At 39.8% G+C, this 26,855-nt stretch overlaps 1 pseudogene across 1 annotated transcript; it reads left to right on the top strand.

Annotated features, from left to right (window-relative positions):
* LOC309614363 (ubiquitin-conjugating enzyme E2 W pseudogene) lies at positions 1–25,256 on the top strand (annotated as a pseudogene). Its single transcript has one exon. The product of its transcript is annotated as a ubiquitin-conjugating enzyme E2 W pseudogene (transcript).
* Positions 25,257–26,855: the final 1,599 nt, after the last annotated feature.

Here is a 26,855-nt window from a genome sequence, read left to right as displayed (position 1 = left end):
AGGCAAACTCACAAATCTGAGACCACAGGGAGAGGGAACAAGATAAACCAACAATGAGCACTAGTCTTTTTTTGTTTTTTGTCCACTGTATGTAAATTGGCTCCTTGAGAAGATCTTGCAGAAAGTGGGAGGAATAGAGGGTAAGCAGGCTCTGTTTCTATTTTGGGAGGTTCCTCTTTCCTTCAACATGAAAAAGCAATGGCTTTTGTTTAAACCCCTAAACAGATTACTCTTATACCTCATACAATGTGAAACTGAGAAATGGGTGACGGTGTGCTTTGAACAGTAATATTGTCCTCAGCCGGTGCTATTAGTGATGCGACAGAGGTATTTAATTAATTACCACTGACATATGTTTGTGCTAATTTATAAGACTGGTTAGCTTGCACATTGCATCTGAACTCTTGCCTGGCGAGGGAGCTTCCTGAATACAAAGCAATTCCTAACTTGAAGCTAAAGAAAGAATGAAAGAAATCCTAGAATATTTTAAGTGACTGGTATTTGTTGAGATCCTCTGGAATCCTGTTTTCAGTGCTTTCCATGTAATGACTGACAACAACCCCACAAAGTTCCTGCAGTAGGTCTTATTATTATGTCTGTTTCACAGAGAAGGAAACTGAGTGCCTGTCTTAATCTGTTCAGGCTGCCCTAACATGGAGGAAGCTCCCTGGAGTCCCTATTATAAAGGCACTAATCCTATTCGTGGGGGCTCCACCCTCATGACCCAGTCACCTCCCAAAGATCCCACCTCCTAATGCCATCATCTTGGGGGTTAGGTTTCACCTTATGAATTTTGAGGGGGGACACAAACATTCAGTCCCCAACAGTACCTGTACGTGAGGGGCTGGTCACAGAGAGCACTCATACGTCTGCTGTTTACACAGCTGTTCACAGGGTTTTTTCAAAGTGCTTCTCTGAGGATTTCAATGCTCAGGAAACAAGATCCTCTCCATTGGTGCTTCTCCAAAGGATCATGGGACCTTCCTATGGGGTGGAGAGAGGAATTTAATATCTGAGTTACAGTTCCCAGGGTTCAGAGAGGTTAAGTCATGTGCCTAAGGTCACACAGCTGGTAAGTGAGAGAGCTCTGCTTGTGACCACAGAGACAAATTCCACTCCAGAAGTCACAGGAACTGCTGATGTTCTGTTTGTCCTGGACCACATTCCTCGGGTAGCTAGGAGTGAGGCTAGGCTTATGCAAGGACCTGCTTGCATTCCAGCTGTAGTCCTTACTGCCTGAATCAGGCAGGTGGCTGTTAATCACCCACTACCTGTGGCACCCCTTGGGCTATGAGAGACGCTTATTCCTCTCATCTTAATTAATTTTCAGCTGCTATTTTTGTTTTTGTTTTTTATTCCCCCTGTTGACAAACAGATTCTACACTACTTGTCTCAAACTTCCTTGGTTTCCCTGCAATGTCTAACATGTTACTGGGAAAAGAGAAAAAGAGGGAAACAAAGCATTTCTTCAGTTCTAAGCATACATATATTTCAGTAGATGCTCATTTATTTCCAGATTTTGTATTTGTGAATTTGCCTACTCGCTACAATTTTTTCATCATCCCCAAATGAAAACTTGCAGTACTTTGGTGGTTATTTGCATCCATGCACAGAGTTGCAAAAAATTCCAGTCACTCAACGTGCACATTCCCAGCTGATGTGCACGGCTTTGATGAGACAACCAGGCTTTGTTGTTGCAGTTCTTACACTGCAAACAAGTGCTCTTTTTGAAGTCTGTTTAGCACTACTGCTATTTGCATTTTTGTCCTTTTTATTGGTGATTTCGCTGTTTAAAATGGTCTCCAAGTATAGAGCTGAAGTGCCGTCTGGTGTTCCTAAGTGCAGTAAGGCTGGGACGTGCCTTATGGAGAGAACAGCTAGATAACAGGCAGGGGTCATAGTGCTGCTGGCCCTGAGACCAACATTAATGAATCAACATTAATATTAAAAGGCTTTTAAACAGAAACACACTTAAAACAAAGTTCTGTATTGATTGTTTGATGAAAATGCTGTGACCAGAGGTTTATAGGAACCTAACCTGTATTTCCCCTAAGAACAATGGTTCAGTGTTCACTAAATTGGTGTTCTCAAAACTTTATGGTACATGACTCTTGTGAATAATGCACCTATTTTGGTCTCAGTTTATGTTCCCAGCAGTCTGTAAGGTAGGTACCATTCCATTCAACAGTTGAAGACACTGCATCTCCGAGAGGCTTAGCAGGTTGCCTGTGGTCACACAAAACCACAAATCAAACCCAGTTCTGCCAGAATGAATCATCCACGCTCTTTCTATAAAATTTTGCTGTTTCTAGAATTTGCTGGTTGAATCGAATCATGTTGAACATTCAAAAGCACCTCATTGATGGCGTCAATGCAGAACGACTACAAAAAGAACTGTTGGCTTTGCAAAATGACCCACCTCCCGGAATGCCTTTAAATGAAAAGAGTGTTCAAAATTCAATTACACAGTGGATTGTAGATATGGAAGGTGCACCAGGTACCTTATATGAAGGGGAAAAATTTCAACTTCTATTTAAGTTTAGTGTCGATATCCTTTTGACTCTCCTCAGAGATGACCACCAGAATTCTTTTTATGTTCGAACATGTAACAAGAATCCAAAGAAAACAAAATGGTGGTATCATGATGATACTTGTTGATGCCACTGTTTTCATCCTCCTAGTAGAAGACAGTCCTACTGAGAAAATGAGCACTTTGATCATTCAGTCTTTGAACTTTAACCTTTGACTGGAAATGACCTATAGACAATGAAGACTACTTCCTTTTACTGCATTTTTACTTGTGTGCATTCTGGGCGCATGTTGATCGCTGGTTCAGTCCAGGCAACTGACATGCTTTTATTAGTCATAGAGTATTGATGCAGGTGTCAGGAAATGTCAAATATAATTCCATTTTTAATTTTTATTTTTTTAAGCTTTTGGAAAAGTTCCAGGTCCTCATGTACTGTGCAATAACAATGACTTCCTTGGCGGTTTTGGGACGTTCATTGCCGGCAACGGACGTTGTAACAGGAAAAATTTTCATCAACTCCTGCCACCCAATGATTAATGCATGATAGGGCCTATGAAATGAACTTATCCGTTAGAGCGGGATTATAAATAAAGTGAGGGATCCAACATTACTTTGAAAGTCACCCCAACTGCTTATATTTGGATTCTATGCACTGTGAACCTAAGGTTAACAGCATGAATTAACATGCGTTTTTAAAGGACTGTAATGAAAGATCATTGCGTATTTATTGACTTGTTTATATCTGCTGTCAAATTGTTTTGACATGGACGGTTTTCAAGTGACATTGGCAGAGAGGTAGAATATGTTATCCCTCTGGTGAAAATGAATTCATCTGTTGTATATAGTTCCTCAATCTCTGAAGTAAAGGTAATATAGGGTATTGTAAAGTAAATATAGTATTTATAGTAAAGTAAAGGTAATATAGGGTATGAATGGTTTAATAAAGGCTTTATTTTGGAAGAAAAATGACAGTGATGATTAACTTGCTGCAGTCCATAATTTGGGCTTGTTATTTGTACATTAACGATTTTTTTTCCAAGTAGATTATACTCTGTTACTTCCTGCTAGCCATCAGCATAAACCCTGCTGCCTAAACACTGTTTCATTTATTTATGTTTGGAAAATCCGTAAACATTTTTGTCTGCAATTTTGTTTCTTTTGTTATGTTTTAAGTCAAGTTTGAACGTTACAATACTTTAATTGAAAAACTTTTGTCAAGCTTTTCCTTGTAAATTTTCTTTATTTGTAAGCATCATCTTGTCCTTCAATCCTGTACCCTAAAATAAGGAATACATTTTGACAGAGGCTTATTAATGTTTTAACAAAAGAGTGTGGACATTTTTATTTTAAAATTTAGGTAAAAGTACACTATAGAATATGGCATGTTTGCTTATTTGTCTCACACAACCATACAGTTTTGTTCTGGAGGGATTTGTTTTGTTTTGCTTTGCTTTGTTGGTATTTAAGACTTGGCTTACAGCTAGATAATATTTTTCTATAGAAAAAAATATTTTTTGAAGGGTCCAGCTCTCAGTATCATGTAAGCTAATGATACTGTAATTAGGTTCTCTTTTTTAAAAAAAAACTACAATGAGATATCATCTCACACTGGTCAGAATGGGCATCATCAAAAAATCTCCAAACAATAAATGCTGGAGAGGGTGTGGAGAAAAGGGAACACTCTTGCACTGTTGGTGGGAATGTAAATTGATACAGCCACTATGGAGAACAGTATGGAGGTTCCTTAAAAAACTAAAAATAGAACTACCATATGACCCAGCAATACCACTACTGGGCATATACCCTGAGAAAACCATAATTCAAAAAGAGTCATGTACCAAAATGTTCATTGCACCTCTATTTACAATAGCCAGGACATGGAAGCAACCTAAGTGTCCATCATCGGATGAATGGATAAAGAAGTTGTGGCACATATATACAATGGAATATTACTCAGCCATATAAAGAAACGAAATGGAGTTATTTGTAGTGAGGTGGATGGACCTAGAGTCTGTCATACAGAGTGAAGTAAGTCAGAAAGAGAAAAACAAATACCGTATGCTAACACATATATATGGAATCTAAGAAAAAAAAAAAAAAAAGGTCATGAAGAACCTAGGGGTAAGACGGGAATAAAGACACAGACCTACTAGAGAATGGACTTGAGGATATGGGGAAGGGGAAGGGTTAGCTGTGACAAAGTGAGAGAGTGGCATGGACATATATACACTACCAAATGTAAAATAGATAGCTAGCAGGAAGCAGCCGCATAGCACAGGGAGATCAGCTCGGTGGTTTGTGACCACCCAGAGGGGTGGAATAGGGAGGGTGGCAGGGAGGGAGACGCAAGAGGGAAGAGATATGCGAACATATGTATATGTATAACTGATTCACTTTGTTATAAAGCAGAAACTAACACACCATTGTAAAGCAATTATACTTCAATAAAGATGTTTTTAAAAAAAAGCAATTAATGTATTTTATAAATTACCTTTTCACATATGCAAAATCTGTTTCTACTACAATGTTACTTTTACTAATGCCTATTGTTGCACTCTTTTTGACATATCCTGCAGTGAATATATGAATCAATTTGGGCTTAAAAATGAAAGCCAGTTGGCTAAAAGGTTTGAAATATGTACCCCAGCAAAACCTTCCAATCAATAATTGGCAAAGAATATTTTACAAATTGTTTTTAATCTCTGTATAGATGACATTTTGTAGCTTTGTACATGTTAATTAAAAGCATATAATTTTATACTCTAAAAGTATAATTGTTGAACTCAGGGGTGGGTAGACTTCTAAAATATGTCTGCTGTAGAAATAACTTGAAAAAAAAATTTTAAACTATGGCCAGCCACCAAATTGTGTACACTGTTTATACTGTTAGTTAGCAACTGCCACTGTTTAAACTTAGAAACATTTTTGTTCTTGACTAGATATACATAAGTTCTCACAGTAGTAGTCTCTACCAGTATTATTAGTTGGCTGATTCAACAAGACAAAATATGTTTTTTGGAATGCTTTGAACTACTCTTAGTTTTTAACTGCTTTTTAATATGAAAATTGCAGCTGTAAATTATGTATTTTGCATATTTTACATAACTGCTCTAAACTACTGATTCACTTGATCATTCTCTGGGGTGGGGTAGGGGGTCCCTCTCTGTACTGCTGGTCCTCTTACTAAAACCCTTTTATAAAGAAATGACCTGTGACATTTATTCACCAAAGGAATTAATATACCAGGTCAAAGATTAACAATGTTACTGTATAGATTAATAGGTCATATATAGCCTCAATTGAGTTTTTTAATACAAATAATAGTATTTTAACATACCTCTCTCTCTACATAGAGATACCGTACAATAAATTAAATGACATAGAGGAAAGTAAAGGAAAACCAAATAATTTTGGTACATTTTATGGTTTAAGGAGAAGAAGATAGGATGAAATATCCTAAAATATAGAAGCACCAACCATTCAAAATTTGCAATCTGTTAACACCTTATGCATTACTTCCTTGAACTTAGGAATCATTGAAAACTCCTGTACACTTAGATTTAATTAAGTTAATTTTAAATGTAAGTTACATAAATGAAAGACATAAGATGTTTACCTGAGTCATTGCTTAAGAGAGGGCAATTAACAGTTTTGTAATAATAAAAAGAATATTTCTCTGTACTGCATTGTTGAATGACAACCAGAGTAACTAAGAAAGTGTACATAGGAACATGCTACTTCCCTCTTCCCTGCATTCCCTCTATGAGGTACTATCTGCTGCATAGGTCTACAGAATTATACCTTCAGATTTAGGACAATATGTACTCTGTTCTTTTTTATTTATTTATTTTAAGGTCATTCTTCTGGTTTGCCAAATTCTGTTAAGGCAGTGATACATTCAGTTCCTTATTTTGCATGAACCTGGTGTCCTTTCAAAAAAAAAAATTATGTCAAGTAGGTAATTAATACCATAGATTTTAAAGAGAGAAACGGTTTTCAGTTTTTTAAGATAAATTTTTAAAAATAAATTTTACAGCTGTTCTCTTAAGGGATTTAATATTCATCTCTAAAGGACTTACTTGTAATGTACAAATTCCTCTTTTTTAGCTAGCAGGGAAATAAGGCTTTTTTTAAATCCTCGGAAGAAAATGCTAAAAATAGCTTTTATATAGAGTTCATCTGGAGAAAGAGCGTAATACTTATTGTTTTGACTAGGTATATAAATATTTGGTATAAAGTAACTAGAATAGTTTACTACTTTTTCCATTCTGAAATTTTAACTATATGCAGAAATATATATCATTAGATTCCTGTGGTGGATAATAATTTCTTCAGATCCCAGAATAGGTATCTAGTGACTGCTTAATTGTTCCCAGATTGCATCAAAGATGAATTGAAATGAGTAATGATTTGAAAACGGTATGTAACCACATATTACTTGTTTCTGGTAATCAAGTCTTATTTTTTATAAAGAGCTGAGGCTTGACCATATGATTCTTTTCTGAGGATTCACTGTTATCAAAATCAGCTACTGCACTATTCTGTCATGCTAATGCCTTTGCATCATTAAGATCTGTGAAGAAGTTATCTTTTAATCCGAACCTCCTGGCCCTAATCCTCTTTGCAGACTTTATTTTTCTTCCTCCTTTATTTTTCTTCCTTCCTGTCTACTCACAGATACCAATGGATCAGTCTTCAGTGTCCCTCTGACCTCTCAGTTTTTCTTCCCTCTTTCCTCCCTTCTTTCCTTCCTTCCCTTTCCTCTCCCTTTCCCTTTCTTGAGGTTAGGAAATCGAGAGGAGGATTATTAAAATTATATCAGAAAAATATTTTAATAAAAAGACTCCATCCTACAAATAAAATAAAGAATTTCCGATACCTAATTTTAGTCCATCAGTAGATGGCTAAACTTGTTGAATAACTGACTACTTGATAAATAAGCTGTTGTTAGCTATAATTTAATTCTTAAATACTGGTATTGAGGGAATTTCATTTACTTTTTGGATGTGACTCCTCTCTCAAAGCCTAATTATTGCCCAGATGAATTAAATTACTTATTTTGGTGAAAGTGTTTTTCCATTTAAGTTTCTAAACCATTTTGTGATTTGGAACTATTTTCTAAAAATAATAATTTATGGGAGACTTTTACTTTCTCAGCATAAATTAAAGACAGACTTATATACACCATTACCATTAGAGGCCCGTGGAATCTAAGCATGTACTTCAAACTTAGATCTCTGTCCTTCAAGTTGAAGTTCTGGTTCTATGGTCCTGATAATTGAGGTGTTTATTGTGACTTTAATTCTCAAATGTTAGCACTGGGACTTATAGTTGGGGATGAATCTCCAAAATTATTACATGAATACCTTTCTTATGAAAAATTTTTTGTTAGTAAAACAGTGTGATAGCTGACGCCATTTTGAATATGTGGAAGGAATGTTTGAATAGAAGCCAATACGTCTTCACATACCTAAAGAACTCTAGTTTTGCAAGTTGAGCGCAGTTGACTGTGAAAGGAGAAACAGTTCTTGTTCTATTTCTTGGCACATACACCCTCAGGGTTTTGAGAAAAGTTTGCTCCTACAATAATTCTCAGAGCTGTTTTCTCAAAGGCAAAAGCATGGTTTCAAAACTCACGGGGCTTTAGGGCTTCCCTGGTGGCGCAGTGGTTAGGAATCTGCCTGCCAATGCAGGGGACACAGGTTCGAGCCCTGGTCCGGGAAGATCCCACATGCCGCGGAGCAACTAGGCCCGTGCGCCACAACTACTGATCCCGCGCTCTAGAGCCCGCGAGCCACAACTACTGAAGCCCGCGCGCCTAGAGCCCGTGCTCCGCAACAAGAGAAGCCACTCCAACGAGAAGCCTGCGCACCGCAACAAAGAGTAGCCCCTGCTCACCGCAACTAGAGAAAGCCCGCGCACAGCAATGAAGACCCAACGAAGCCAAAAATAAATTAAAAAAAAAACAAAAAAACTCACCGGGCTTTGGCTTGTTAGGTGTGACTTCACTTGTCAGATTTCCTGACACATCAAATTACTGAATAATCTTGCTTCTCTAATTAAAAACCTGTAACAGGACAAATAAAGAATTTGGTAGATTGTGTCAGATACCCTGGAAATGCAAGTCTCTTCATAGTTAATCACAGATTGTTTACATAATGCAAATTGATTGCCAACCTCAAGGAACATAGTTATTTGAATAGATTATTAGGTCAGTTATCTAGTAGCCAAAAATCAGGTGCATGTTCGAGTCATAATGGATATGTTATTTTTAGTTGGTACCATTTTTCTCTCAATATTCAGAAATACAGATTGCGCATTTTAATAGGAATGGAAGCTCATGCTTGAAGATTTGCATAGGGCAGATGTATGTATTTTATAAAATCAAGTTGTAAAATATGTAAAGCTACTGCTTTTTAAATAAAATATAAATATTGACATAAATCTATATATTATATATTTTAAATACATGTATCAAACTTTTGTTAGTTGAATATAAACTACATTGTGTGCTTTATGGAATTCAGTAACTTTTAATAAAAAAGCAGTTGTCAATGAAAAAAAAATCACCTCATTTTTAAATTGGGGTACAGGCTGACCTCGGAGATACTGTGGATTCAGTTCCAGACAAATGCAATAAAGTGAGTTATGTAATAAACTGAGTTACATGAATTATTTGGTTTCCCGGCGCATATAAAATTTATGTTCCCACTGTATTGTAGTCTATTAAATGTGCAAAAGCATTATGTCTAAAAAAAATGTTCATGCCTCAATTAAAATATACTTTATTGCTAAAATGTGCTAACCATCACCTGAGCCTTCAGTGAGTCACGATAGCATCAAAGATCACGGATCACAGGTCATCATAACAAACATAATAATAACGAAAAAGCTTGAACCATTGCGAGAATTACCAAAATGTGACACACAGACACGAAGTGAGCAAATGCTGTTGGGAAAATGGTGCTGATAGACTTGCTTGATTCAGGAATGCCACAAACCTTCAATTTATTAAAAAAAAATCTGGGAAGTGTGATAAAATGAAGCACAATGAAATGAGGGACGCCTGTAGCTTTTTCTTGTTTCCATCTCTTCCCACTCTAGAAGGAGGTAGTTTATAGGGTGATGAGCTCGGGCAAAACAAAACACCCCAAGACAAGACAAAGTTCCTAGTGCCTTGGGAGAAGCAAAGTAAAAGTTTAAATATACCTTTTTAATCTAGAAGAGAGGGTGAATCTTAAATCAGTAAAACCACTGCATTTTTGCCTTTCTATTGATTTCTTTTTTTTTTTTTTTAAATAGATCTTTGTTGGAGTATAATTGCTTCACAATACTGTGTTAGTTTCCTATTGATTTCTTTGTTTCAGTTAGCAAGACTTTTTTTTAGGTTAGTTAGGCTCTTTTATAAGTTTTTATGTTGAGATTTTTATGCTTTCATTTGTTTTGCTTTGAGCACCTAATGATTTCTTTTACTGTCTTTTATGTCTGATCTGCCCCGAACAGTCGTAAGAATGGCCCATAAACTAGTTCCTCCAGCAATCCATGCATTGCTGTGTGAAACTTTATAAAGGAGAGGGTCATGTGACTCACAAGTCATCTGAGGACACCCTGCCCCATTTCCTTACAACTGACAGAAGCCCCCTATCCCACCCTCAGCTGGAAAATTTAATCTCTGCTCCAAGATTTCTGCAGATTCCAGGGTCGTATATTCTTAAGGTTACCTCTAGTTCTAACTTCCTGTTAATCTCACCGCAGTCTCTTTCTGAGGAGGACTATGCAGATATGGACACCATAAACTTTTCCTTAATTTTCTGCGTCCAAAATTCACAAAAGACATTTATTTGGTGTGTGTCTTAAAAGAAAGTTTAAGGTGATGGATGACTTCTACCCAGCACACAACTTGAAAACTGATTTTTAGGCACACGAGATCTAAAAATTCCTTCAGCTATTCCTGTTTCTTATTTTTTAAAAAATTGACCATTTCTGGCTTCTTTGCTGGATTTATTCTGTGACTTTTCCCTTTTCCTCTGTCTCTCACTTTTCCCAACCCAAAATGTCTGGAGTACAAAGCTGGTCATCTATCTCTCTTTTTTTTTTTTACTATCCTTCTACACTTCAAGCTTATTATCAAGATGTCTTTCTAAAAAAGACAGGATCCCCTAAAGAGTATTTTCATGCCAGCTATAAAAATAACATTTTTAACTCCCTTTTTAGGGAGCGGAAGCTTCATAGAAGGGAGGATTGGATGAGTTTACCAGGGATTTAAAGAATCAAGACCATGAAAGTGAGTCGAAAATACCACCATCGGAGAAAAATTGGATTTTGCATCTTTGTCTCTGTTTGACATTCTGCCCACGGCAGTTCTTATACTGATTGTTCACTTCTCTAAGAAGAATGTAGGTTCCACTCCCAGCCTCAGACGATGTCACTTTCAAAGAAAGATGGCCAAATTCACTTCAAAATGATGGGACTGCGTAGAAAATGTGAGCAGGTGGGATTGGAGTGATTAGACCATTTTTGGTGTGCGTTTTCTCACCATTTCCCAGATATGTGGGACAGATTTTAGTGGAGAAGACCTATTCCTTCATTTCAAATAACAATATTAACTCCAATAATCACCAATACTTACTTAGGGTTTACGGTATGAGTGTTTCCCATTATTTAATGATATTATTTTACTCATTGATCTTCACCATGAACCAATAAGGCAGGCACTATTTTCATCCCCATTTTACAGATGAGGAACTGAGGCAGAGACGTCATCCAAGGTGGTTACAAACCAAGGCAGTTTGGCTCCAGAACCCATGTTCTTACCCGCCATGCTGCTCAGTCTCTCTCTGATTTCACAAATAGTAATGCCAGGGGACTGCTAAGCCCAGTGGCTCAACACACAGTGATTGGAACACCACAATCATACGTTAAATCCTGCCAGATCCTTCAAGCATCAGCCCAAATGCCACATCCACTGAGCAGTCTTTTCCATACCAGGATCATTTCCTCTGTCCCATTCCCACTGGTCAATGTACTGTTAAGTACATAATTGCTAAGTAATTATCTGTGCAGTTAATACTTTATCTCCTCAGCTAAAATGCAATGTCCATGAGAACAAGGATCACCTCTCTGTCACCACTGCCTTTCCAATACCCAGCAGAGTGTCTGACACATAGTGTGGCTTCAACAAATATTGGCTTAAAGGATGCATGAATAAGAATGGACACAGAAGTGCGTAATTCCAACTCCTACCAGAGCAGGGCTTCGCAGATTCCACACTAAGCAGAGAAAAGAACACTTTCTTAATGGTTGAATTTTACTAATAACCCCAGCTTATTATGAGATTACACTTTTGCAGGTTAAGTTCTTTGCGAACGAACATAGCAAGGGAGGGTTTATTTAATGATAGCAGCTATCATTGGGAGGTACATATTATATGCAGGTGCCGTGCTAAATGTTTCATACCATTATCTTACCTGGTTCTTATAACCCCGTGGGTGACAGAGGCCCAGAGGACTTAGTAACTTGACCAAGGTGACATCACTGGCAGGAAGGCCTGGGATTTGAACCCCGGCAGGTCTGGCTGATGGCAAAGCCCTTGCTCTCAGTCACCCAGTTATAAGAATCCATTAGGGCTCCTGACGCCTTATTTTTACAAACATTTCTCCATGCTCCAACACACATTTATATTCATGGAGAGTCTTCTAGAAGACATAAATGTGGAGCCCTGTGCATGGAACAGTGCCTGGCACTTAAAAAGGTTTGTTGAATAGACGAATGGTTAGAAAGGCCTTTCTTACTTCATTGTATTGAATATGTTATTGAAATAAAGTTCCCACCGTTTAAGAAAGGGTGTCTACTTCTTATCTATTTCTTGTCTGTTTCTAAACCAAGCAGTTTAACCAAGTCTTCTGTCAGCCGAGCTTCTGCCGTCTCATGCCTTCCACACTTTCCCTTTCATCTAAACCACTTACCAAGATATTTTCCCCAAGAGGAGACGGTCTCCTCTCAACTAAGGCAAATTCATGGTGAAATACCCACCCCTCATACATACATTCTTTCATTTAGTTGAGACCATCTCCTCCATTTTACCAATGGGGAAAAATGAAGCTGGTCCAGTATGTCTCTTAATTAAAGCTTTTTAATAGACACATTTTTTTGCAGCAAACTCTTTTCTGTATTTCTTTTGCAGGCCATGGAAGTGGGTGTGAAGTCTTCCCCCAGCAATGCAGGCAGGATGATGCTTTCTGATGCTGTTGGTTTCCTCTTGGGGCGAAGATAATGCTCTGAAATGCTCTACCCCCCTGACTGCTGCTTCGAGACAGTGGGTGCGAGCCAAGAAAATCTATTCAGCCGTTTGTTAGCTCCCAAAACAGCATCAGTGAGATAGAAGGCCTCAAGCTACAGGGCCCAAAATGTGGATCTGAACATTCTGGTGCTTCTATTTTCAGAAGTGCAGCGGGATAAACGGCACGCACAAGGTTTTGGAAAGAAAATCTGCAAAAGAACAATGAAAATAGCTCTTGCTGTTGGTCCCCTCCCCCATCCCTGACTCCAGCCTGGGCCAGGGAGGGACTTAAGTGAGCGAGGAGAAAACAGAGCGGGCCACCAGTGGAAAGGAACTTCTCATCCTGAGTGGCCCCGTGAGGCAGGATGTGTTCTTTAAGGGACTTACTCCTTCTGTGATGAAATAAACGTAGATAGACTACTCTCTCCAAAGAGATCTTCTCTCTGAGCTGAATACTTCTAGAAGAGAGAAAGCCACAGAAGAGTACAATGACAGTGTCAATTCTTTGCTCCCCGGCTGTAAAAACCTGCATTTGAAAGCTATATAGTCCTGGGAACTTGCACAGAGTAGCTGAGTATCCTTTGTAGGTTGCAAGAACGTCTGACGAGTATAATGTCTGTATGGGTACTTGTGCCCCTTCTGGAAAACAGGCTCACTGGGGGAAGAGGCTCTGACTCACTCATTTCAGAATCCAAGTTGCACTGAGCACAGGGCCAGACACACAGGACATGGTCATCGGGGAGGGAGGGTGGAGGGACCAGGGAGAGGGACCAGGTTTGTAGAATCAGCCTGGGAGCCTGGCTCCTCGCCACTTCCTTTGTTGATCCTTCAACCTTTAAAGCAGAGGACTGAGCTTTTTTTTTTTCTGTGGCTTGGACCCCTTCAACAGGCAGATGAAGCTTGTGGATATCTTCTTAGAATAATGATTTTTTTTAAATATCCATAAAATGCATTGCCTTTTCAAAGAAACTAATTTCACTGAAAATAGTTATCAAAATATTTAATAACACTAATGTGTGAAATGGTAATATATGGGCTTCTTTATTAACACATTAAAGAAAAAGGTCCAGTGGCAGGTCTAAAGACTTCATAATTTTTAAACAGTGATAAGTGTAAATGATGTTTTGAAATATTGGCAACACTTACAACATGATAATTAGCTATGATTCCTATTGGTGACATGGTCACAGCTACTCTAATACTTAATGCTGCTGTGGTTTATTCCCTCATTCATTATTGAGGGACATATCAAATTTCAGTTAGGAGTCAGTGGAAATGAAGACGCTTTTTATTTTTGCCCTCTGAGTTCATGGCCTTCCCGGCTAGAAGCCTCTGCTTTCAGCACTGCAGTGGCCCGGGAGCGATTCCTCGGAGCTTTTCTCTGCTTTGTTTGTGTTCATCCCCGCCGCCTTATCTTCTTGTCCCATGGGTTTCAAAGTAAGTTGATGATTCTCAAATTTCTGCTTCCAAACCTGGATGTCTCTGCTGAAACTCCTTCAGTAGTTCTGCAGGTGTCTTGTTGGCAGCTCACACCAAATGGTCCAAAGGGCTCCAATCTACCCACTTCCCACCTGTCCAACTGTAGTCTCTCCTGTCTCAGTCAACAAGGCTCCATTCTTCTGGTGGTCCAGGCCAAAGAACGTGGGCTCTCCCTGTCTCCTCCTTTTCTTTCACCCACATCCAACCAATCAGTAAGTCCTCTCAGCTCTACTTTCAAAACATTCATCATATTCCACCTGGCTTCCTGACACCTGCAGGACTAACACCTGGGCTCAGATCACCCTCATCCCTCTCCCAGATTACTGCAATAGCTTTGTAACCAGTCCTCTTTCTCTTCCTTTGCCTTCCTAAAGTCTGCTTTCAGCACGGCAGCCAGAGGAATCTTTTAAAAACAAGAGTGATGCAATCTGTACCACTCCTTTTTTCAAAACTCTCCAAAATCCCTTCCATTTCACCAAGAATAAAATTCACGTTTCAAGCATTGACTACAAGGCTCATCCTGCCTCATGGTCTCTCTGACAGCATCACTCAATCAGCCTGAGCTGCTTTTGTCTCCTGTTGTTCTTCAAATTCACCCACTCAATTCCTACTCCAGGGCCTTTGCCCTTGCTGTTACTCGGCCGGAATGCTCTTCCAAACGTCCACCTGACTCATTTCTTCCTTCAAGTTCCGGTCAACTACAATCAAATACAATATAAATGGGTGAAGGCTTCCCAAAACCTGTTATGGACTGCATTCTGTCCCCCCCCTCCTTCCCCCCATTCATGTACTGATGTTCTAACCCCCAGTACGTCAGCATGTGACTGTATTTGGAGATAAGGGTCTTTAAAGAGGTAATGCAGTTAAAATGAAGCTGTTAGGGTGAGGCCTAATCCAATCTGATGGGTATCCTTATAAGAAAAGATTAGGACACAAAAAGAGACACCAGGAGTGCACATGCACAGAAGGACGACTATGTGAAGGGGCAGCAAGGGGCCGCCATCAGCAAGCCAACTAGAGAAGCCTCAGGAGAAACCAACCCTGCCAGCACCTTGACCTTGGACTTCTGACCTGCAGAACTGTGGGAAATAAATGTGTGTTTTTTAGGACCCCCTAGTCTGAGGTGTTTTGTTATGGCAGCCCTAGCAGATGAATACAACACCCTGTATACATGATAATTCTACTCTCCCTCCCAAGACTCATTTTCCCCTCCTTTTCCTGCTCTATTTTCCTCTGTTAGCACACATCACCATCAAGTCCACTAAATATTTATAAAACATAAGCAAATTATTTTATTTGCTCATGGTCCATCTTCCTTGCTGGGATATACGCATTATGATGGCACAGACTTTGCCTAGATTGTAGACTGACGAGCACTCAGATGAGAGTCCTACACTCAGTAAATATTTGTTGAATGAATAAATTAATGAAATGGTTTGCTTCTAATAAAGCTGCTTTCCTATTTCAGCCACTGTTATTATTAACATCAGGCCACCACTCTGGAATTAGATGGATCAGCCCACATTCAGGCATGAACAGATATGGGCCATCTCAAGACCCTCCACTCAGAATGGCCATCATCAAAAAATCTACAAACAATAAATGCTGGAGAGGGTGTGGAGAAAAGGGAACACTCTTGCACTGTTGGTGGGAATGTAAATTGATACAGCCACTATGGAGAACAGCATGGAGGTTCCTTAAAAAACTAAAAATAGAACTACCATACGACCCAGCAATCCCACTACTGGGCATATACCCTGAGAAAACCATAATTCAAAAAGAGTCATGTACCAAAATGTTCATTGCACCTCTATTTACAATAGCCAGGACATGGAAGCAACCTAAGTGTCCATCATCGGATGAATGGATAAAGAAGTTGTGGCACATATATACAATGGAATATTACTCAGCCATAAAAAGAAACGAAATGGAGTTATTTGTAGTGAGGGGGATGGAGTTAGAGTCTGTCATACAGAGTGAAGTAAGTCAGAAAGAGAAAAACAAATACAGTATGCTAACACATATATATGGAATCTAAGGAAAAAAAACAAAAAGGTCATGAAGAACCTAGGGGCAAGACGGGAATAAAGACACAGACCTACTAGAAAATGGACTTAAGGATACGGGGAGGGGGAAGGGTAAGCTGTGACAAAGTGAGAGAGTGGCATGGACATATATACACTACCAAACGTAAAATAGATAGCTAGCGGGAAGCAGCCGCATAGCACAGGGAGATCAGCTTGGTGCTTTGTGACCACCTAGAGGGGTGGGATAGGGAGGGTGGGAGGGAGGGAGACGCAAGAGGGAAGAGATATGGGAACATATGTATATGTATAACTGATTCACTTTGTTATAAAGCAGAAACTAACACACCACTGTAAAGCAATTATACTCCAATAAAGATTTAAAAAAAAAAAAAAAAGCAAAGAGGAAAAAAAAAGACCCTCCACTCTACCAGCCAAGGAGGGGACAACGTCAATCAAGTGAACCTAAGCTGACTCTCTTCCCCTCACACCTAAGGTATGTTCTTTCTCGCCTGGGCAGGTAGGTAGGGAGCTATTTCTAACTGCTAATGATACTATTTTTCTTTTTTGTGTGTGTGCTTTCATATTTACATAGTTCTTTCCTATACTTTCAGTTTAATCCTCTCCCCTACTGTCTCAGAAAAAATTGCTTATTAACTCAGTATTTGCATACAATTTTATTCATACTGTGAGCAGAGCACTTTAAGTTAGTGATGTGTTTATTTACCTCTTCTGCTGGTCTGTGGGTTTCCAGAAGGAAAGAATGTCTGTATTCTCAGGGCTGAGTGTAGTACTTGGCAGATAGCAGGTGCTGATTGAATGTTTGTTGATGGTACTATTATCTAATATTTGTTGAGTTGTTCTAATTTCCTTATATTAAAATGGGGATATTATCAGCACCTCTCAAGGTTGCTGAGTTAACGTAAGTAAACCACTGAGACAATGTCTGGCACCTTTTAAGCACTCAACAAGAGTTAGCCATTGCTGTCCCTGGTGTTGGTAATGGTGTCATTTAAGCGTCTATTCCGTGTACTAAAGTGCTTTCATTGCAACAGCTATGTGAGATGATAAACCAGCCATAATCATGATAACAGTTCATAGTTATTAGGTATCTAATAAGTGCCAAATTTGGGGCTATCTAAAAAACCTGTTATCTAATTTTCACAGCAATCCTACATCATAGATACTCTTGAGTCTCAATTTAGAGAAGTGGGGACAGACTCAGAGAGGTTAAGCGACCTGCCCAAGGTCACACAGCAGAGAAGTGGTAGAGCTGGGATTTGAACCTGAGCCACACTGACTCCAGGGTCGTAACCACTACGTTGTGGTGGGTGGTACAGTTCTCACTGTAGGAATAAAGAAACAGAGAAGTGGAGAAGTCAGCTAACTGGACAAAGTCACATAGCTTGTAAGCATCAGAGCAGATATTTGAGATGAGAGAATTTCCTCCGAGTCGGTGGGATTGGGGGCTGGCTGGGATTTGAGGTGCCCTTCACAAGGACACGAGATGATCCAGGGGATGGTCAGATATCTGGGTGAGCCCTTGGGGTGAGTTAATTTAGTGCTATTAAATAAGTCTGAACTCTGAAAGCAGGCTGAACACACCAGGCATGTCCCCCACCCTAACAGGACATTACACAACTGCCTACACGATTAATTATTTAAATGCAGAGTGATAAGTGCTAGAAGGTGTAGGGGGCTCTGAGAGTTCATAACAGGAAATCCTAACCGAGTCGGGTCAGAGGAGACCACAGCCACGAGGGGCAGGGCTTGCAGCAGGAGGCTGACGGCGCTCTGCACAAACCTTGCTCCCGTGGGGGCTGGAGAAGAAGCATCCTCCAGGGAAACAGACTTTGGAGAATTAAATGATCCCTTGCATTTCCTCTCAACCGTATGATTTAATTACTGGGAAATGCCACATACATCTTTCTGCAGGGACAGATGTGTGGAAGGAAAGGCAGGCAGATTTAATATTTTTTCTTCTGGTTTATGTTTCATTGATTTTTCTAGAAGGAAAGGCTTCTCTTTGACCTTGTTCCCACTAAGCGGGTTTGCTTGGGACAAGGAGCCTGGCAGCCTCTCGGAGATGGAAGACCCTGGCCCCGTGCCCCAAGGGAAGTCAGGAGGCAGCCAGGCAGGAGGGCGAAGGTAGAGACAGCCCTGCGTGTCTGAAACTGCGTCTCTCCTGCTTCCCAAGCCCCCCATCCAACCTGTCACCAAGTCCTGTCAATTTAACTCCCAAACCTCCCTCCTATCTGCCCATTCCTCTCAGCCCACAGCTCTCTCCCTAACCCAAGCTGCCATCTTTTCTTGAAGTAGACTCCTAACTCCACCCTCAACCTCCACTCTTGTTTCCTTCCAATAACTTCTCATCAGAGCCAACAAAGTGACTGTCTTAAATGTAAATTAGATCACTGTCATCCCATCTTCCTGAAACCCTTCAGTTGCTTCCCATTGCACTTGGGAGAAACGTCAAAAATTCTTTGCATGTGGAAACAGCCTAAATGTCCATCAACAGATGAACAAAGAAAATGTGGTAGAGACATACATCGCAATACTATTTAGCCTTAAGAAGAAGGAAATTCTGCAATTCTGCAAAAACATGAATGAACCTTGAGGGTACGGTGTTAAGGGAAATAAGCCCGTCACAGAAAGATGCATGATTCCACTTATATGAGATATTGAAAATAGGCAAATTTGTAGAATCAAGGAAGGAATGATGGCTCCCAGGGCCTGCTGGGAAGGAAATGGGGAGTTGCTAATCAACAGGCTCAAAATTTCAGTGAAGTCAGGTGACTCAGCTCTGGAGATCTGCAGTGCAACATGGCACCTGTCGTCAACCACGCTCTATTGTACACTTAAAATTGTGTTAAGAGGGCAGATCTCACGTTAAGTGGTCTTACCATCATAAAATAATTTTTTTAAAGAATTAAACCACATATCACCACTACTCATTATTTTAAAACTGAAACTTGAGATGAATGACCAACGTTTTGTGTGTTTCAGTTCATCTGGGAAATAGATGCTGACTAACTTATTCCAGTAACAAGATAAGCTACATGCACATTATTAATAAATGCTGGAAAGGTATCATTGATTTGCTAATTTGATGATCAATGTTTTCTGTATATCAGCATTATTGGACTATATTTAAAACATACACAATGTGTGACAAAATTGGACATTTTTAGCATGAAAAAATACACTTTTTTATGTTAAAAAAAACCTTCCCATGGTCTTCCAAGCCCCCCGTGGTCTGGCCCCTGCTTACCTCCGTGAATCCTCTCCTCCCCTTCCTCACTGTGCTACGGCCACAATGACTCTCTTCTAGCTCTTTGGAAAAACTCAATTTCTTCCCTTTTCATGGCCTTGAGGGTTTTAATATACACGAGTGACTTCCTCAGGGAGCCCTGGTCTGACCCCTCCTTCTACAGTCTAGATTCCTGTGTTACACTCCTCACAGTATCTTCTAATTCCCCTTTTTTAGCATCCCACACACTCTCCAAGCTTAAATGTCTGCAATTATTTGTTTACTGAGTCTCCTGCTGGAGTTGGTAAACCAGAAGGGTAGAACGGACTGTTCTGTCTTGTTCACTACTTTATCTCCTGTGCCTCGAAGGTTGAATTTCTTCCATGAATATTTATGGAGTTCTTAGGAGGTGTCAAAGGCTGTGCTAGGTGCTAGGGACACAAAAGGAATAAGATGTAGTCTCTGACCACAAGCTAGATTTCTACTGAGATACATGTAACTGTAAGTGGAAGAGATAAGACCAGATGTGCTTTCTGGTACATCAAATGTTTGAGTAAGTAAGTGAGGAAGGAATACTCTGAAATACATATGGAAATAGTGCTACCTGCAGAAAAGGAGAAGGGATCAATGGATTTGCCTGGGAAAACTGAGATGGATTCTCAAAGGAGGTGGTGATTGATTTTGGCCCTAAAGGCGCCTAAAGGATGAACAGGCATTTGTCAGATGCACAAATTGGGAAGGAACATTATATCACAGAGGCTGCTGTGCAGGAGATAGTCTGGATGAGACTGAAGGTAGGGAGGCTGGTTAAAAGGCTGGAGCAATAGCTCAGATGAAAGATGAGCAGGCCTGAACTGGAAAGCAGCAGAGCAGCTTGTGAGGAAGAGATGGCTTCTGGGGACATTACAGGGGGGTTGAATTAGAAATAGTTAGGATTCTGTTTGGCTGTAAGTAATGGAATTCTAATCAACAGTAGCCTAAACAATGTAGACATCTCTTATCTCACTAACAAGAAGGCTGGAGACAGACACTCCTGGTTTGGTTTAGCAACTCAATAATGTCATTAAAGATCCAGATCTCTTCCAGTATGGACTACAATCTCTAGCTTATTGGCTTTTTATATTCATGTTTGTTGATTCATGGTTGCAAAATGGCTGCCACAATTCCAGGCATCATGGCTACCTTCAAAGACAGGAACGAGAGGTTAAAATGGGGGAGCCAGGGTGTTGAGAGAGGATCATTTTACTTCTTTCTCCTTTTATTAGGGAGAAACTATTTTCCAGTTTCATAGCAGATATCTGCTGATGTCTCCTTGGCCAGGACAGTGTCCTATGGTCACTCCTAGCTGCAAGGTGAGCTGAGAAATACGGTATCCAGCAAAGGTAAACAGAGGTGCCTGAATGGCTTAGACCAGTCATGATCCATGCCCTGTAGCTTGCAGAATGCCCTCCCTTAAACAAAATCATGATTCTGTTAGTAGGAGGCCTAGCTTTGAGCAGTGTCTTCCACAGGGTGGGAAGTGGGCTCCAGTTTTATATAAACTGTCTCCACCTGGGTATGGAAAATGGCAGCTCCCCCTTGGCTTCAGTGCTGTGGAAACGACCTCTTGTTCCAGCTGAGCCTGCTGTTCTTTGCTCATACATCCCCAAGAAGATGATTATACAGAACTGCAAGAGCTTCCTTGTTTCCCTGAATATTCTTGAGAAATAAGACTGCATTAATAATTTGTTTTCTTGGTATGGGTCATTCGGTTGCAAAACGATCTTCTAGTCATAGCACGATACTTCCCTTCCTCATTTACATTCACCGTTGGTTTAATTATGTTTTTCAGTCAGAATACTTATTAATTTTATAGACCTACCTGAAAATTAAATTGGGTAAATTCCTTTTAGTTGGTACTTTGAAAAATGTGTTTTTCCAAGCCACTGCTGGAGCCCACTTCGGCCCTGTACGGTTTCGTTCCTCTTTAAGTTCATTTGCAAATAACACTGTGTTGGTTTAAAGGGTATTCATCATTTCTGAGCAGGAGAAACACGGCAAAATGCAGCCCAATTCAAAACATAGTAGGAGGACAACGGAGAAAACGGTCAAATATTTTATTTTCTCATGGGGGGGAAGCCACGGAGTGAGACAGAAAATTTCTCTTCTGATTCAATGAATTTGCCTTTTTTGTGGAGAGACTTCCATGTGGTTCTGAAAAAAGCCAGTAAGTCACAAAGTGCAAAAAGGACATGGAGTGGGTCCTTCTCTATTGACCAGGGTTAAGGGGGCAAAATGTGACAACAGCAGGTGGGGCATTTATTCATTAAACATTTACCAACCTGCACTGTGTCTCCAGCACCATGGTGTTAGAAACCAAATTAAGACATGTTATCTACCCTCAAGCAACTCATATTTTCACAGTAGAGACAGGTAAATACACGATGATGATGAAACATGAGAAGTGTTATGATAGACAAAAGCACAGAACACTGGGAGAGGCCAGAAGCAGGGCGCCAGCCCCCTACCCTGAAAGCACTATGAGGGCAGGAATCATACCTACACTATAGGGCCTGGCACTCCACCACTCAGGCCGGTGCCTGGCATATAGATGCTCAGTGACTGGTTGCTGGGAGAATTGGATTAAAATGAATCAGACCTGATGCCATGTATTAATTAAGGTAATATTAGCTGTTATAACAAATAAGCCTGCAAATCACAATGGCTGTAATACAGTAGAAGTGTGTGTGGGTGTGTGTGTCTGTGTGTGTCTGTGTGTGTGTGCATGGCACCTCCAGCTTGCTGACTGCTGATCTTGGGACTTCTCAGCCTCCAAAATTGCACGAGCTAATTCCTTATAACAAATTTCTTTATATATTGATATATACCACCATCCTGTTGGTTCTGTTTCTCTGGAGAACCCTGACTAATATGAACCGAACAAGTGAATTGACTTTGGTTAGTGACTAATCATAAAATGACAAGGTTATACTGATCATAAAAAAAGGCTCTATTTGGGAGAGGAGGACAAGAGCAAGTGATAGAAACTTTCATATAAAAACCAAAGCAGAAGGTAACTGGTCCCACACCTTGACTTTTGCCCAAATCCTGAAAATCCCTAAGAAGGTTTTCAAATCTATGAACTTTGAGTTATGCAGGATGAATAAGTTCTGGGGATCTAATGTACAGCATGGTAACTATAGTTTAACAATATCGTATTGTATACTTGATATCTTAATTGTTCTCACCAAAAAAAAGGGTAAACATGTGAGGTGATGGGAATGTAAATTAGCTGGATTGTAGTAACCATGTCACATTGTATACATTTATCAAATCATCACACTGTACACCTTAAATATATACAATTTTAATTTGTCACCTATACCTCAAAAAAGCTGGAAAAAAGGAATATTTGTTTTAAAAAAAAAAGACACCAGTAGCTCAAGGTTCTAATCCTGTGCCTCTAAATCATTTGTTCAAGCCCCAAATGCTATCAGACCTCCATCTCTTCAGTGTAAAATTAAGGAATTGAGTCACATGGTCTCTGATGCCCCTTCAGCTCTGAGAATCTATGACTCTTCAGGAGTTTATGAATTTTCACAGAGTTTCCTGAAGCCGTGTGGGTGGGTCCTGGCTACAGAATAGAAGAAGTCAAGTGAATTCTTCGCTGTGGTGGGACTCGGGGGATGGGGTGAATTCCTCCTGGGTTCCCAGCCTGGCTCCATTACTCTGTGGCATTAACTTTGAGAAATTTACATAACCTCCTTGTGCCTCAGTTCCCTCACCCATAATATAATAGTAGCACCGTTAAGATAATAATAACATCTACCTCATGATGGGGGTTGTGAAAATTAAATGAGATGATGTTTACAAAGTACCTACAGCGGTGCCTGGCGCACGGTCAGGGCCCAGTAAATGTAAGCTGTTATTACTGCTAGTGTTACTATTCTCACGATTATTTCCTTGTTTAGCAACTTAGCGGTCGTCACTTTGCTTTTTAGTCTGCTCTTTTGTTTTGTTTCCCTCACCTATTTTATACATTCCCCAAATGGGTGAAGGATGTCATACATGGGGAGTGATGGGGAATAAAATAAAATATAAAAGTATGTTTCTAGATACTTTGGAAACAGTAGATACAACTGCAAAAGGAGGCATAACCAAAAGCTAGAATAAAAAATTACAAGGACACTATTTATATAGTGTTCTCAAAATGTCAAAATTGTTATGATGGAAAACAAATCGATGGTTGCAGGCCATTAGGGGTGGGGGTGTGGCTAGAAAAGGGTAGCGTGAAGGAATTTCTTTGTGCTGATGGAACAGTTCTGTGCCCTGATTGTGGTGGTTGCAGGGACTTATTCATTTCATGAAATTTCGTAGGTGTACAAACACACACACACACGTGCACGTGGGCGCGAACGAGAATCTGTAAAGATGGACAAAATCCAAATAATGTCTGTGATTTAGTTAACAGTATTGTACCAGAGTCACTTTCCTAATTTTGATGGTGCAGTCTGGTTATGTAAGATGTTACCGTTGAGGGAAGCTTGGAGAAGGGCACACAGCAACTCTTTTAACTACGTTTGCAGCTTCGTAGGAATGAAAAATTGTTTCAAAATAAAATTTAAAAAATTACAATAGCAGTAGAAAAATTAAAACTATCCATTTAACGGTAACAGGTGATTACAAGATATAATAGAAAGTAAATTCCCAATTTTTCCAATAGAGCTGATCACAGATTCAGAATGGGGTGAGTCACAAAGGAAAGGAAACCAATTACCTTAGGTTATTGAGCGACAGACTTGGCAAGCACCAAAGTGGTCACAGTCACCAAACGCCACCCCCGTGTTACCACGACTGGGCAAGAGTCCAAGAAGCGAGGGCTGAGTGAGTGGTTCTGTGGGACCCCCTTGGCTGGAGCACGTGGTGCCTGCTGGAGATGCTTGAGGCAAATTTGGGAAGAACTGGAACAGGAAGCAGAGAGGGGAGGGTTTCAGACTTTGCATAAGCACCTAAGCCAAAGCGCGGGTGCTAGAGAGAGCTGGGTACTACAAGAGTCTCTCCCCAAGCCCCATCCCAGCCTCTGTGCACCCTCAGAGCTTGCCGACTCCTTGTGCTACGTACAGTATTTTTGAGGGACTGCTTTTGCACTGGGATCAAAAAAGGGGTGAACCCTCTCACTCCTTCTTGGCTGTGCTTGATTGTGGAAATGATGAGGGGGATGAAGCTGATGAGAGCACCAGACACAGAAATGCTGCAGGTGCGCCTGCCATGGTCCTAAGCATATTACATATTCTTACTCATTTAACCCTCACGACCACCCCTGGGAAGTAGGTACTATTATCCTCATTTTAAAAGTAAAGTAACTGAGGCTCAGAGAAGCAAAATACATTGCCCAGGTCACACAGTTTAGAGTCGACGCTGTTGAGTTTACTCTCAGCATGATCACACCTTTTCCTTCCTCGTTGCTTATGAGTGCTAAGAAGGCAGGACAGGGGGACCACAAGGATTAGAAACCCCATTTAGAAACCTTAATGGTTGTCTCTTTGCATTTTACCCTTTTTTGGGGTCTTGCTTCCCCCAACTCTTTTGTACTTTCCTTAAAAGGGAGGAGGGTGTCATGGTATGTGATGGAGAGTAAAATAAAGGAAAATATAATATATTAATTTAATATACTGGTTGGCCAAAAAGTTCGTTCCGGGTTTTCCATAACATCTTACTTTTATAATGTATTATATATTAATATAATGTAACATTATAAAGTAAAAGTAGGTTTAAGGATACTTTAAAACTAAGTAGACATAATTGGGAAACAGGCATAACCAAAAACTAGCATCAAAAGTACAAGGGCACCATTTGCAGCAACATGGATGGACCTAGAGATTACCATACTAAGTGAAGTTAAGTCAGAAAGAGAAAGACAAATACCATGTGATATCATTTATATGTGGAATCTAAAATATGACACAAATGAACCAATCTATGAAACAGAAAAAGACTCACAGATATAGAGAACAGACTTGTGGTTGCCAAGGGGGAGGGGGGTGGGGGAGAGATGGAGTGGGAGTATGGGGTTAGCAGATGCAAACTATTATATATAGAATGGATGAACAACAAGGTCCTACTGTATAGCACAGGAAACTATATTCAATATCCTGTGATAAACCATAATGGAAAAGAATAGAAAAAAGAATGTATATATATATAACTGAGTCACTTTGCTGTACAGCAGAAATTAACACAACATTGTAAATCAACTACACTTCAATAAAAAAAAGTACAAGGGTACCATGTATATGACATTCTCAAAATGTCAAAATTACACCGATAGAGAACAAAATCAGTGGTTTCCAGGGGCTAGGGATGGGGGGAAAGTATGCTCGTTAATAGTTTTACACCAGTGTCAATTTCCTGGGTAAAGAAGGGAATCTCGCCACTCTTCACACTCTCTCTCTGTCACTTAGGGCACTTAATCTAGTAAGTGCCCAGCCCATATTCTGTAAAAACTAGTAAAAATGAAAAACAATGGAAAACTGATGCAACTTTAAATCCAGCAAAAAAAAAAAATTATTGAAACACAGTACTTTTTGTTGCAATGGTAAATGGGAGTGTTTTCTTAATTTCACTTTCAGATTTTTCATCATTAGTGTATAGGAATGAAAGAGATTTCTGTGCATTAATTTTGTATCCTGCTACTTTACCAAATTCATTGATTAGCTCTAGTAGTTTTCTGGTAGCATCTTTAGGATTCTCTATGTACAGTATCACGTCATCTGCAAACAGTGACAGCTTTACTTCTTCTTTTCTGATTTGGATTCCTTTTATTTCTTTTTCTTCTGATTGCTGTGGCTAAAACTTCCAAAACTATGTTGAATAATAGTGGTGAGAGTGGGCAACCTTGTCTTGTTCCTGATCTTAGTGGAAATGGTTTCAGTTTTTCACCATTGAGGACGATGTTGGCTGTGGGTTTGTCATATATGGCCTTTATTATGTTGAGGCAAGTTCCCTCTATGCTTACTTTCTGGACGGTTTTTATCATAAATGGGTGTTGAATTTTGTCAAAAGCTTTCTCTGCATCTATTGAGATGATCATATGGTTTTTATTCTTCAGTTTGTTAATATGGTGTATCACATTGATTGATTTGCATATATTGAAGAATCCTTGCATGCCTGGGATAAACCCCACTTGATCATGGTGTATGATCCTTTTAATGTGCTGTTGGATTCTGTTTGCTAGTATTTTGTTGAGCAGTTTTGCATCTATGTTCATCAGTGATGTTGGCCTGTAGTTTTCTTTCTTTGTGACATCTTTGTCTG

Source organism: Balaenoptera borealis, assembly GCF_965194805.1.
Source record: "Balaenoptera borealis genome assembly, chromosome: 16".
Lineage (NCBI taxonomy): Eukaryota > Metazoa > Chordata > Mammalia > Artiodactyla > Balaenopteridae > Balaenoptera > Balaenoptera borealis.
Note: the sequence above shows the minus strand (reverse complement) of the source record. Positions and strands in the feature narration are given on the sequence as shown.